The 15646-nt window shown below is 34.0% G+C and overlaps 2 pseudogenes; one reads left to right on the forward strand and one right to left on the reverse strand.

Annotated features, from left to right (window-relative positions):
- Positions 1-355: 355 nt before the first annotated feature.
- LOC148122978 (glycine cleavage system H protein, mitochondrial pseudogene) lies at positions 356-14720 on the reverse strand (annotated as a pseudogene).
- Positions 14713-15219, forward strand: LOC125413218 (large ribosomal subunit protein uL11 pseudogene; annotated as a pseudogene).
- The last annotated feature ends 427 nt before the right edge of the window (positions 15220-15646 follow it).

Genomic DNA, 15646 nt, shown 5'->3' on the forward strand with positions numbered 1-15646 from the left:
TTCTAGGAATATTTCAACAAACAGAACAAAGGATAAATGCCTTAAATAAATGAAAATAGGGAGCCTCTTGCCATGTCATTGCACTTAGGATGAAGTGAAAGAAGGACACATGTTATATTCATAGTTACAGCCTTCCTTCTGAAGGAACAAATAAGATAATAATCAAAGTAGATGTGCTCTAAGCGTCTCTAAAAGAAACTTTCTACAAACAAGCAATATAAAACATCTTATTTATGACCCACATGAATTAAATACCCCCTTTAACACTAATCCATTTATAGAGCCACTCCATGTCAGATTTTACAAAGAAACTGTCAAGTGCTTCTTTTGAATATTAAAGACTTTATAGCATTCTTTTTTTTTTTAAGAGGATGACTGTTTTATTTGTTTCTCACTGTGTTGCAAAGCCAGTACTTCACAGAGGAAAAACATGGCAGCCAACGCAGCACATGGTAAAATTATGTCAGTGCTGTCCTGCACCTGACACTGTACGACACTTTCCTGTGCTCCTGGGCATTGCCAATGAGAAGACACATGAAGTCTGCTTACCAAAACACAGTGGTGGGTGTGGGCAAGTTACAATATTATGGGAGATTTACAATACTGTTATCGTGATACGGAATTCTTATAATCACTAGGTAGGGTCTCACCAAGTAACTCTGGCTGGCCTAGAACTTGTTAGTATACCAGGCTAACCATGAACTAACAAGAGATCTGCCTGTTGAGTGCTAGGATTAAAGGATAGATCCATCACCAAACCCAGCTTCATAGACGATCTCAAGAATTCTAAACATCAGTGCTTAAGCCCTGGTTTAAATACCTAGCATGGGGATTATTAAAAATATGTACACTGTGTTTATCTGCACCCATCAGGAAGTTTTAAGTAGCACTGTCGAGAACAGTTTCCTTTCATCAGTATTGTTAAGGTACTTCAAATCTTCTATCCTCCACTAATTTAAGACAAGCATCCTGGAGAGGGTTACTTCCCACAGTTCTCTTGGGAGCAAGGTGCCACATTCACTCCTCAATGGATTTCACGTACTTTTCATAGGCTTCTTCGCTCATTAGGTCATCCAGCTCTGAAGGGTCACTTAGTGCCATCTTGATCAGCCAACCATCTTCATAACAGGATTTGTTGAGGAGCCCTGGGTTTTCTGCCAGAGCCTCGTTGACTTGGGTCACCTCTCCCAACAGAGGGGAGTAGAGTTCACTGGCGGCCTTCACACTCTCCAAAGCACCAAACTCATCTTGTTTTTTCAATTTTGTCCCAACTTCAGGCAGACTACAGTAAACAACATCTCCCAAAGCTTCCTGTGCAAAATTGTTGATTCCCAATGTTCCAATACCATTCTCTGTGGTTATCCATTCGTGTTTCTCTGTGAATTTACGCACCGACTGTACAGCGGATCCAGTGTGCACCGCGCGGACGGCGGAGGCTCGGCACCTAGGGCCGCAGCGGGCAGGAGGCCAGGGCGCTGCGCAGGCTGCAGGCCACGGCCTGCGCGCTCCTAGCCACTCACAGCGACGTGATCGGGGGTTCCTAGGGTAACCGCACTGCGCCTCCGCCACCGGGAGCATTCTTAAGAAGAACTATGTAAAAATAAAAATCTTTTGTGAGGTATAAGAACTATTAATATCTGTCCATACAAGGATAAGTGCTTAGAATATAGTTATGCCCCATTGGCTTAAGAAAATGACAGTAGAGGGATTTCATCCTGTCTATGAACTTCCAGTCATGGGTAATTGTCTAGATTACCATTACCAGCCATGATTCCTATTCTGTTAATGTGGTTTTCTTTTCCAGTAGAGAATTGTTGGTCATCCAAAATGTGTTGACTTGTTTTATGTCAACTTGACACAAACTGCAGTCACCTGAAAGGAGGGAAATTCAATGGAGTAAATACCTCCATAAGATCTGAGTGCCGGGTGTTTACTTTTTTTTATTGATGGGTTGATTTTATTGAGCTATACATTTTTCTCTGCTCCCCTCTCTTTCTCTCCTTCCCCTTCAACTCACTCTCATGGTCGTCATGCTCCCAATTTACTCAGGAGATCTTGTCTTTTCCTACTTCCCATGTAGATTAGATCCATGGATGTCGGGTATATTCTTAATCAGTGATTGATAGGGGAGGTTTCAAGGCCATCATAGATGGTGCTATCCCTGGGCTGAGGGTCATGGCTTTTTCAAGAAAACTGGTTTACCAGACTGTGATGAGCAAGCCAGGTTCCCCAAGACCTCTGTATCAGTTGTATCAGTTCCTGCTTGCAGGTTTCTGCCCCGCTTGTTGTCTTTCATGACTCTCTTCAATGATGAACAGTGATATGAAAGTATAAATCAAATAAATCCTTTTTCTCCTAGTTTCTCTGTTCATATTGCTTCATCACAGCAAGAATAACCCTACCAAGATATCCAATATAAAAGTGCTATTATATCACCATTGAGGATATCTTCCTATTCCAATAAGTGTTGTGGTTCACAGGTTATACTGCTGAGTAGAAATATCAATTACTCCTCTGTCTTGATAGATTGCACAACATCTTCTAATATTGTAAAAATCAGTTCCCAGGGAAGAGGCTTCCACATCAGTTATAACTTGACTCCTAGAAGTGTGTTCCTTCAGTATGTGGTGTGTTCAGCGATGAGGACTTACCTTCTTGTTTTGAGAGGCAACCAACAGTAATGACTTCCCAGCCATAACCATGACACCTAAGGCTAAGGGAAAAATCACAGAGAGGGGACAAAAAGATATCTGAAGACCCAGGCATCTGATGTGATATAGAGATTTCTATATATGACAGGAATTTGCACTCATTTGCATCTATGAATTCTCCACAATGTTACCTGAGAAAGATGAGCTACTTCATATGACAAGATGGACAGGTGACTTTCCACATGGTCCCACTCCAAGGTAGAAAACTACAGTTAACCAATAGTTGTTGTCAAAATAGTTCTTGGTTGTCAACTTGACTCTATCTGGAGTGAACTACAAACTAGAAATAGCAAGCAAACTTGTAATTCTAAACTTGATACTGGAAGTTGCAGGTTTTTGATCCAGATTTTGAGACAGGAAGTCACACCTTTAATCTGGCCGTATATATTTACAAAAGGCAATGGAAGATGGAAAGGTTAGTTCTTCACCTCCTTACCCTTTCCTTGTCATCATGTTCATTCTTTCAATAGCATTGGAGTCTACTTCTTTGAAATTTCAGCATACACAGAAGACCAGTTGAGACAATCACATTAATGGACTGAGAAACTACTAGATTTCTTGGACCTTCCATTCACAGTTAGCTATTGTTGGACTACAGCCTGTAACTCATTACAATAATTCACACACATATGTGGTATATGTTTATAAATATATTATATGCATATATCACACACACACACACACACACACATATATATATATATATATATATATATATATATATATATATTTCTATGAGTCTAGGAAACCTTTAATAATACACCTGATATCTAGTGTCAGCCTCCTCCAGAGATGATCACCCAGAGATATTGTTCAATTCTGAGTGCTAAATTTGGAACACATGTAAATATGGGCAAAGCTAAATTGATTCAGTAAGTTAAATGCATGTGTGCATTTATGCACATAACTGTATACATGTGGCAATAATATTAAGGAAGAAGAGTTTGTAAATTAGGAAGAGAACACAAAGGAGTTGGAGAGGAAGAAGGATGGATGAAAATATTGCAAATGCCATATCATGCTTGATATTCTCCAAAAATTAAAAAATAAGTTAAAATTGTTATTCAAAGGAAATTATATTCAGATGAGATATTGAAGTACATAGTAGAGTCATCTGAGTTTGTGCATTTGGACTAAAAAGGTGTTCTAATGTGTTTGTATTATGCTAGCCATATTATAAAGAAAGCACTCACTGTAAAAAGATACCAAGAGAGTTCAGAGTTAGGAGGCTCATGATAAACCTATAAAGGAAAAATATCTCAATAATCTGGAAATGTGAGGAAAAATATTTTATCTGCCGAATAAATTGATGGTTACTAGAAGTGATGAAAGTAAACAAACAATAGAGAATAATTAACCAGCAATTACAGATTATGAGTGAAACCCAGAGGGAACACCTTTGGAAAGGAAAAAAAAAAATTTGTTTCTTCCAACTAGACAGGAGACAGACTGAGATCTTAAAACAATGATTTCATCATAAGAGCAACAGATCCAATGATGATTGATTCACTTATGCCAAGAGGCCAGTAAAAGCTGAAATACTGTGTAAGGTATGACAATCTTGACAGACCACTTGTCTTAATCTCCTGAAGTAGACCAGTCTTAACTGTGAATACCTCAGAGCCTGTAGTCATCAACAACAAAACTTCTGTATCTTCCCACCTCAGACTTCTTGCATCAATAGTTGGTAGTCAAGGAATACTCTTACTCTCTTATATCATCTGACCTTGTCATTGGATAGAGCTACAGTTGCCTATTGAGAATACATGAGTTGCTACAATGGAGACTGTTAATACTCTCTAAATACTACAAAAAGCTTGGTGATAAATTGAGATATGGAATAATTATTGATAACAGTGTCTTTGCTTCTGACCATTTAAGAGCTTAATGCAGGACAAACACCTAAGGGATCTGGAGTAAAGGCTGAGTACTTGATAGAGAAATGTAACTTGTATCTATTATTTCATAAATATTTTGGAGTACTTATTTGTTCACTAATAGAATTATTTATGATTTCAGCAAAATGGTAGATAAGTTTAAATCCAAAACCTGATTTGTCAAGCTATTATTAAGTTATTATGCAAATGAAATTGAGGAGAGATCACAATGGTGATTTATACTTGAACAAGAGTCACTGCTACTATTTCTGTCTCTGGGACCAATGCAACTTATTTACACTTATCAGAGTGAGAACTTCCTAAAGCTGTCCTTTTCCTTCCATATGTAATCAGTTAAATGTGTATGTCCATGTATATGCAACTATATATGCATACAAACAAGCATACACTTTTTCACTCTCTCACACACAGAGAAATTAACAGATGTAAATTTGAAAAATTGGCTTATAGTTAAACAAAATTGTATCTAAATAACTTTCCTTAAACACTAAAGATCTTTTGAAGAGTAGTTAACATTAATTATATATTTTGTTAAATAAATTATAATTTAATTTATTCTTATACAAGATTTGTTACAAATTTAAAGTTATTATTTCACACATAAACCATTTGTAATAAGGTAAACTGCCTTCTTGTACTTTATTGAACACTTGTCTTAGATGAAATTCAGAGGTATTATTGTTGTACATTTTCTGAGATATTACTATATACAACCTACACAATATACGATTGTGCCAATTTTTAATTCTAGTTGCCCACACAGTACTGATGCATATTTTTTCTGGCTCCTCTTCCTTGTAGTGTTTTCGTGTACACCATATAGATGTGAGGCTGTACTGTATTCTAAATAGTATACAGCAATATCCCTTCATTGCTGTCAAATATTATCAACATTTGAAAATCATAGTTCTTTTTATAAAGTATTGATAGTTTTGCAAATGAACCCACCATAAATGCAAGTCTAGTTAAGCTTAATTTTGCCAAAACCCACATAGTAATTCTGTTTAAGACTTGAAAAATGTTTTCTAAGTTTCTTCTGAAAATACTTTAGTTTATCATATAAGGAAAATACTTTTTAGTGGGAAAGACAAGCATCTTGTAAAAATATTTGGAAGAAGTTTATTAAAATATCTGTTTTATTAAATTTATTGTTTTTCACCAGAGAGGCACAGCAAGTTTGAGAGATGCTATTACTTAAATGAAAACAACATTATTACCTCATTGAAGTTGGATAAAGCAGACTCTAATAGAAGCAGATGAATAACTCTAAACAGTAATCAGTGAGTTATGTTAAAGTTAATTTCAAGAATGCATATAGTAAAAAATATAGATAATAATGAGAAAAAACAGAGTGCCATAATTAACAAAAAGTAAAAGAAGCTCTTCATAGAACTATTAACATACAAATGAAGAAATAAATACATATGGACCTAAGATTAATAATATGGTTCAAACAAATCCACCTGAACACAGAAGCTATGTAGTGTTGGGCTTTTTTAATACCTGGATGGGAGTAGGGTGAGTCGATTTGCTGATATATGGTTTATATATTGGGGATGGGATTTGAAAATATTTATTTGCATTTAATTTTTATTCATGTAAATTAATTTAAAATAGGTTTAATTTGAAATACATATTAAAGTAGAGAAAAAGAAGAAAAACCAAAATTAGTTTTGTAAATTTATCTCAATTAAGATATACTTGTACCAGTATTTATACTATTCCAACTTGATGTAGTCACATAGGTGGCTAGAACTTAATTCAATATATCAGATTTTCTTCAGATATTAGTAAAGAAAAAAAAATGCATGTACTGCTTATATCCAAAGTTAATGTGAAGTTATGACATCCTTGATTTTATGAGATATGATTTAAATATTAATTGATAGTAAATGAAAACCAACAATTGAGTATAAAAATATGTTCATATATTTGAGTATAAAATGAGACAAAGGAAAATAAGAAGTGTAACAAGCTTTCTTCTCTGATTATTTTTGTGCTGCCAGCCTGCATGTAATGACATGGAGACTTATCATTAATTGCGAAAGCTTGGCTTCCAACTTAGACTTGCTTCAACTAGCTCTTATAACAGAAATTAACTCATTTTTAAATCATTGTTTTTCCATGTGACATTTTCTAATATCCATTTTACATCTTCTATTTCCTCTTCATGTCTGCCTGGTGGCTTTGTGTTCCTAGATTCTCCTCCTCTTCCTTTCTCTCACAAGAAATCCTGCCTATGCCTTCTGACTAGTTATTGGACGTTCAGCTTTTTATTAAACTAATCACAGCAATATATAATCACACAGTGTAGAGATAGCCCACAACAAAGTTTTTTTCACAGTATATAAAGTATTCCATAGTGCATCTTTTAAAGTTTTATGAATTTTATATATTTTCAAGCTTTTGCTTAATATTTATTGTGAAAGTAAACTCTCAAATAGAAACAAATCTAAAATTCACTTCACTGACAGCTTGAACAATTTGCCAATCAGGAAATGAGGGTCAGAAATTGATTATGAAAGGAAATGACTAATGACGTTGCAAACTGACAATATCCCTTGCTAGAATAAAGTTTAGTTACACAGAAATGGACAAACGTAATAGTGAATATACAAAAATACTACTTATCATTTTGTTAATCTTACATCATCATACAAAAAATTATCTTTGATTTGTCATTTTTTTCAGATTAGGACTTTTAATAAACATTTCAAAATCAAACACAATGGAATAAGTGGGACAATATCAATCCAGAAATAAGGATTTCAAATGAGAGCACCTTAAAATTAAATTATATATTTTATCACTTTGAATCTAACTTTAGTAATAATGAAAGGACATTTTCAACTATAAACTTAATATTAATTTGCAGATTCCAACCTGTGTAGTCTATAGTATTTCTTCAGGGAAATAGTTAAGGGTAAAGAGGTCAAGAAAACATTTCCTATAGTTACTTAAGAGAGCAACACTATATAGATGAAAACATCGTACAATTGAATAAAAGGGGAAAATTATTTAATTGGAAATTTGTGAACAATGAACTGAACACCTAGCCTACGCAAGAAGTTAATTTGCTTCTATTTACTATGAAGATACCACTAGCAGTAAAAACCATTTATTATCTTACCAAAGTCATAACGGGAGTCCAGATACCTCAGTGGGTAGAGGTCCTTGCTTCCTAGCCCAGGCTTCTGATTTCAACCACAGGAATCCGTATGGTGAGAGCAGTACAGTGACGTCCCACACATGGAATGCTCTGAGCCTGTGCAAGTCTGTCCACTCATGTGCACTCCCATACACATGCAAACAATAAACAGAGGTAAAAATTACATTTAAAAAAATAAAGTGCTTGAGACAGTTTCTGATGTAAAATTTCTGTGCATTATGAAAAATAAAGTTTCAAACATACATTTTAAAAATTTCTAAAAACTGATTAAGTATTAATGAGCAAGAACACTAAAAGTATTAAAATGCCATTTTCCCAAATTATTTACAATAATTAAAAAATGATCGCTTTTTCTCTTGAAATAAAAATTTTGGAATAATTATATCTACGGTCAACTTTCGTTACCTGATTTTGATATTTAGCTGAAAGCTTCACATATAAAGTTAAAATTTCATTACATACACAATTGGTTTCATACAAGCTTGATAAAATAAAACCCACAAAAATCAGTAAAGTTTCAATAAGAGTTGTTGAAACTTGTTACTCTTGTTGCCTTGTTATTCTTATTGAAGTAATTATATATATATATATATATGTATATATATATGTAACTATATATATATTCAGAGAATGGTAGTCAAATAGGTAAATATGAATAATATTTTTCCTCTGATCACATTTCACATTAAATATAATATGTGTTTATGCAGCATTTCTAGAATGACATGTAGAAAAATACCTTTATAACCATGAAAAAGTAAAAGTTATATTATTTTCTCAATGAGTTGATATAGGAGATAAACTGAGAATAGTTTTAAATATCAGAAATGAAATAGAGATGGATGATAAGTATGCAGAAATATTTCCACCTTCATTAGAAATACTAGTCATTAGAGCCTGAGAACCTGAGATGATGGAGCAGGGAATAAGCTTGGACTGAGGACCTCAATCCAGCTCTTCCACTGATTTTTTGCTCATGTCCTCCCTATCAAAGGATGTGACAGATTCCAAACATAGAGATGGAATAGTGGTAAATTCTTTTTCAATGCTTCTTTTTGCTTTCTGGGTTTCTTCTAAATTAGCAAAGCTAAAATTATTTGATTAGGCCAGCAACAGGGCTTCCTAAATTGTTAAATTATGTACAGATCTTATTAAATCATACTCAATTACCTAGTCAAGAAATCAGCATTTTGCTCAAAATGTTTAAAATAGATTCTCACTAATCAAATTAATACTCACTAGACTTGAATTTAAAACAACAAAAAAAGTAAAATATACCGCAATGATTTCCATTTCAAATCCATTTGAACAATCAAAATTAGTATGTTAGCAATAACAATTAATCAATAGTGTGTGGAGCAACTGGATGTTAGACACATTATTGGTAAAGTATAAAATAATCCTGTTATTTGGAAAATTCTTATAATTTTTAAAAATATGAGCATCAATTTATTGTATTTCTCAGCAATTCAACTTTTGGAATATAACCAAGATAATTTTAAGTGGGTTGAGAAAAATGCACAAATATGTTTGCAGGTTTTTTTATTTTAGAGAGCATATAATTGAAAACAAATATAAATTTCTGATTGTGAGAGTGGCCAACAGCTGCCTTCTCGCACTGAGGAGAACAATTTTGCCCTAAAATTCAAGGAGTAGTATAACGATACCTAACAAGATGTGTGCTCACAAAGCCATGGTTATTGTTTAGATGCTTGCCTCTTTGGTGCAACAATATTCTTGAAAAATAATTTAAGGATGAAAGTTTATTTTGGCTCCTATATCAAGGGTATTCATTGTAGGTGGAGGAGGCATGTTGGCAGAGCCTGAGACAGCAGACCATATTACACCTGGAATCATAAAGTAGAGAAAGTTAAATTAATGAATACTGGTGCTCAGCAGCCTTTCCTCTTTGTGTTCAAACAGTTTTTTAAAGATTACAACATAATTCCCCCTTCTCCTTCCTTTCTTCAAACATTCCCATTTTCTCCCAACCTCTTTCAAAACTTTGATCTATTTTTTCTTTAATTGTTCATAAATATTCTTTTTAGGCAGTTCAGAATCATAGAACAAAAAATGAAGATGCCATGATAAAAGTGAGTTTTCCCTTTTTCCGTAAATCCAACCAGGAAGGTCCTTGATAGAATTGTTTCCAAAGTGATTTTAATCACATCGAGTTGACAAGCTTTCACAGAATAAGATTAATAATATATAAAATGATGTTAAACATTGGATTTTAAATCATAACTATTCATTGATTGTTTTAGATCTCTGAAATGATTTCTCAAGTATTGCAGCTTGGTTATAGCTATCTTTGACAAAAAAGTAAGCCATAATCTCAAAAGAAATAGATGGGAATAATTGAAGATTAAGAACTACCATTACTAATCAATTATCAATGAATAACAATATTGAACAATCTTTCTAAATTGATTTAATTTTCTACATTCCTTCTACATGTGCATAAACTACAATATTATGCCTCCATATGTAGAGTCTAATTACTTTCATAATCTCTGAAAAATAATTTCAGGCTAGAAGGCTGAGAGTCATTTAATCCATAGCACATGAAGAGAGCGACACATTGAAAGTAAGGAGCATGGTCTAGAAGTGGAAACGCAAGAGTCGGTGCCCTACTTTCAAGATAAGTCATGATTTGCAACCAGTAACATGCAAATAAAGATCTACTATTGGAATTAGTCATAGAATATAATTAACAGAATTCAAAGTAAGTATAACTATTTGGGCAACAAATTTCTGAAAAAGGGAAGAAAATTCAGATAAGAGGGTAAAAGTAAGTGCAAGAATAAGAGGATAAAGATAGAAATTGGGTAACTTCATAAACATTGGATATATTTGTAAGGCATATGGAGAAATCTGCATGTGATTTAGTTAAAAATAAATGATCCTCAAGTATTATTGCAGAAACAGGCCATAAAAGAATTAGGAATTGACAACAGAATTCTAGCAACACTTTGCTTCATTAGAGTGCAGTAATTTCTGGGAATTTATAGCCGTAATCCAAACATGAATTAATTAGGTATAAATTGGGTGGAAGGATTTAAAGGAAGAGTTAGATTCAAGGAAATAAAAGTCAATAGAGAAAATCAAATGAAACAAAAAGATAAAAGATTTAGTAGTTAAGGAAAATGCTAAGTGGGAATACAGAATGTATTTGTTTAGTTCATAGTGATGGATACCAATCTGCATCTATTCCTAAAGTATAATGAATAAAACCATTGTCATTTATATAATCAGCTATTTCAAACTTCGTGTTTATTTATGGCTCAAACTCTCTTGGATTTGCTTACATACTTGCTTGTTTTACTTCTTTATTACTGATGAACTTAAAGAGAGTGATTACTCTCTAGGACTTTTGCATATTTCTCTTTATACCTCATGCAATTTCTATCTTATGATTGACTCTTTCTCTTAGGATAATCCATGCATGCATGAACATTTACATCTTCTTTATCATTATTTTAAAAATAAAACCTCTTGATATCATCAAATGGCATTTGTTTCAATAAATGTCTTTCATCTCCTTTGTTTTAATTTTTTATTTTGCTAGTATAATTTTTTTCTTTTAATATTAAACCTTTAATATTCAGATTGGAATTACTCATACATCCAGAATTGCAATTTGATTATGACATGACATAAAAATAACTTTCAGCAGAAGCTAAGCCTCTTTACATTTTTAATGTTGTATATTTGGTTTTAATCTTATCATAATGTCTATTTTATATTTGATACTCTGTCTTTGCTATTTTTATATGGGTTGTTCAGATGTCTGGAATATTATTCATTTTATAGTAGTGATTATTCATGTATTTTTAAAAACCCTTAATTTTACAATTTATTAATTCTGTATGAATGTTACTACCTGAATTAGCATTTTCATCTTCTTTCCTCTGTTCCTTTAATCTAGGAGTATTTGGTGTAGGAAGGTTTTCTTTCTATGTGTTGCTTTCATTGGTCAAATAAAGAAACTGCCTTGGCCTTTTGATAGGGCAGAACTTAGATAGGCGGGGAAAACAGGACTGGGAAAAAGAAGGCAGTGGGGCAGACACCATGGCTCTCCTCTCTGAGATGGATGCTGGTTAGACTCATGCCAGTAAGCCACAGTCAAGTGGTGATACATATTAGTGGAGATGGGTTACATGAATATGTAAGAGTTACCCAATAAGAGGTGGGCCAGACAGGTTTAAATGAATACAGTTTCTGTGTACTTATTTCAGGCGTTAAGCTAGCCGGGCAGGATGGGATGCAGGCCGCTCTCCTTACTACAAGTATTAGTTGTTGTTTTTTTTTTTTTTTTCGCAGAAATCTTTGTGCTGATCTTTTTTACAGAAATCTTTGTACTGATAAATATGCACATGCATGTACTACTCTCTAGCTCTGATGTAGTGTTCAATTTCAGTATACAGTTATTACAATACAATCAGCAAAATAACTTGTCTCCAGGTATCTTTTCGCTGGTCTCAACATTTGAGTCATTTCTCTGTTTATATCTTATAGTGGAAACAATGAAAGATAATTTTTCAAAAATGCAAACCTTAGGAAAATCCAGGTGATCTGACTTTTATTTACAATACTGATAATATATGTTACTTGACTTTGCTATATCCTGTTAGATTATAGATTTGCTTTTATTTCTCAGACTTATATTTGCTTGAAGTAAACTATTAACAATAGATGGATATAATTTTGTATTTTTATATTATTTTTTATAACCACATTATTATGGGATATTCCTTCCCTGCCTCCTTAACATGAAGTGCTAAGGACTAAATATTGTTCTCCCAATGTTCCCTTATTTCAGTACTCATGTTTGAAATTCTTGTTTTATCTTTTCCCTTACTGTAGTTTTCTGTTCATTATGTGTTTTCTATGTCTCTTCCTCTCTATTGTTTGATGATTGTTCCCACTCAAATTTGGCAAACTAAAGTTTCACCTAATGATTTTGTGTATGCTTTCCTAAAGTGCTTCATCTCTTATTCATGGATTTGTTTCAGGAAAACATGTGTCAACATGTTTTGCCTTTTAATTCCTAAAATAATACTTTTAGTTCCTATCTTTCTCTGCTTTGTAGACAACAGAAATTTACCTTAAGTCAGTTCTACTGAATTACAATATTCTGTTTTATTGCAATCATATTACTTTTAACTGTTACTGATTTGATGATTTGGTCTTTGATCTATGTTGGTAAAGTTTTGTTGGTACAAGAAAATTAGTTTTGAAAGACAAATGTTTGGCAAGGAAAGACCAATAGCACCTGTGAAGAAAGAGAAAAAGAAAGACATGTCAGGGAGAATACCAGACTGAAGAACAGATTGGATCCTGTCTAATAAACAGTAAACTTAAAAGGTGCTCATTGTGTATGTGTCTGCAGGAGGACAGAGAGAGAAACAAAGAGGGAGTGAGGGAGAGAAGGAGACAATGTTTGCTTGTCTGCCTGTGTATTCATAGGGGTTGACAGAGTAAAGAACTGAGTCCTGGTACAATGCTATACATAGAGAAAGAGTACAGAACTCTCAAGTGTTGGTAACATAATTGCTAGTGTACAAACATGCTGGAAAGGCTAAAGAGCAAAAAGTTGCCTGCTCATGAGAAGGACTTAAGTGAAGCAGCATTATCTTTCTGGTAGCATCTCTAAAGAATATTGGCCACCCCAGACAAAGTGTTTGCCAGAGATTCTCAGGATGTCGGCATGTACTTTTCTCATTTCAGAAGTCAAAGAGTACCTTTTTTCTTTAATGCAAGATACAGTGGTTTTCAGAATACACAAACATACACACACACACATACAAAACAGCTCTAATGGCAGAATTTAGATTAGTTAAATTAATTCATAGCTTACTACAATTGATGAATCTGTGCTCCACATATGTTATTTAGTTTTGTTGTTTTCTGTCTATTTAGTTTTTATTTGATATAGTTTATTACTATCAACTTTGTGCCTTTTTGTTGTTAATTTTTTCCAATGTAGTGTTTTAAGTCAGTTTGCTCAATGATCAAATGTTTAAAGTTAAGAGAACATAGTCATTTTTCAAAGAGATTCTTCTGGATAGTTTCTTCTTTAAATTGTTCCCCTTTCTCTATGTATCTTATATTCAGAAGGAAAATAGAAGTGCTGGCATATAAAAATGTATTTTGAAATATTTTGTTTTGACGTGCATTAATCTATGGTTATTCTATTAAGTAAACATAAAAAATAGAACCTGAATGTGGAATCCAATGTTATATGAGGAGCAGAAAAAAGAAAAGAAAAGAATCGGAAATTGGTGAATTTGGAAAGCAAAAATACAGAGGTCATTTTTTGCTGTTTCTAACAAAATATAAACAGAAGATGAAAGGGTTGGCAATAACTTTGAGATTGCAAGGTGGGAATCTGTGAGGAAGATTCATTCTAAACTTCAGAAAGTGTTCTCCTCAAATAGGGTAAATTGAGATAAACTAGCCTAAAGCACATTTTCTGTAGTCAAAATAGACTAAATTACCCTGGTAACAATATCCTTTGTTTGGTTGCAAGGGTATTTATCAGAGAGCCAAGCAACTTTTAGTCCATGAGCACAGAAAGGTGTAGCTTTGAGTTCCGGACCACAGTTAAATGTACTGCTGTAATGGGGGGTATTCTAAAAGCAAGTTCAAATATTTTCTTTTCCAAAGATACATTATTCAAGTAGTGATTTTAAAGATTCCTGTAGTATGTTTTTAGCAAATAACTTTAAAATTACATCAAAATATTTATTTTCAGAAAATAAAACCTAATTACATAAATTGAATATGATTTTTTTTTTTTGTAATTTGAGAGCTCACACCTCTTGTTGCTGTGGATGCTCCTTCAGTTAATAACCTTAAAGAGACCCACCCGCTTTTCGGTTTTCGGCTCGGAGGAGGCAACGGTGCAACTTTCTTCCGTCGTCCCGAATCCGGGTTCATCCGACACAAGCCACCTCTACCATGCCGCCCAAGTTCGACCCCAACGAGATCAAAGTTGTGTACCTGAGGTGCACCGGAGGTGAGGTCGGCGCCACATCCGGTGACTGGAAAGGCCTGAGGAGTACAGTGAAACTGACCATCCAGAACAGAGAGGCCCAGATTGAGGTGGTGCCCTCTGCCCCTGCCTCTGCCCTGATCATCAAAGCCCCCAAGGAGCCACCAAGAGACAGGAAGAAGCAGAAGAACATTAAACACAGTGGAAATATCACTTTCGACTAGATCGTCAACATTGCCCGGCAGATGCGACACAGGTCTTTAGCCAGAGAACTTTCTGGAACTATTAAAGAGATCCTGGGTACTGCACAGTCTGTGGGCTGCAATGTGGATGGGCGCCACCCTCATGACATCATTGATGACATCAACAGTGGTTCTGTGGAATGCCCAGCTAGCTAAGAAGCAACAAGAGAAAATATTTCAATAAAAGACCATCTGATAACCAGTGGAAAAAAAAAAAAGAGAGACCACACTCAAGTGGGCTGATATCTTAAAAGCTATTGGCTGAAGTAGCTTCCACAACATCTTGTAGCCTATTTATATTAATTATTACTCATAATTTATTTGATTTGGGAAAATTTTCAGCTAAAACTCAACATTTTCTCCTTTATGAAAAAGTCACCCTTTCTATGTTGTACTTAAAATAACACAATTCTTTCAAAAATTCAGATATTTAGGTAAAAGCATGATCTAAAATAACATGACTAAATTAATAGCTTGACAGATAGTTCAACCAGGTATAGGTGCAAGCAGCTAACCCTAACAACCTGTGTTTAAATTTTGGGTCACATGTCGTATAAAGAAAGAATTGATTCATCCACGTTGTCCTTTCACCTCACATGCAACAATACAACATGCAGAAAAGCCTGTTC

This window comes from Myodes glareolus, chromosome 2 (assembly GCF_982192425.1).
Source record: "Myodes glareolus chromosome 2, mMyoGla1.1, whole genome shotgun sequence".
Classification (NCBI taxonomy): domain Eukaryota; kingdom Metazoa; phylum Chordata; class Mammalia; order Rodentia; family Cricetidae; genus Myodes; species Myodes glareolus.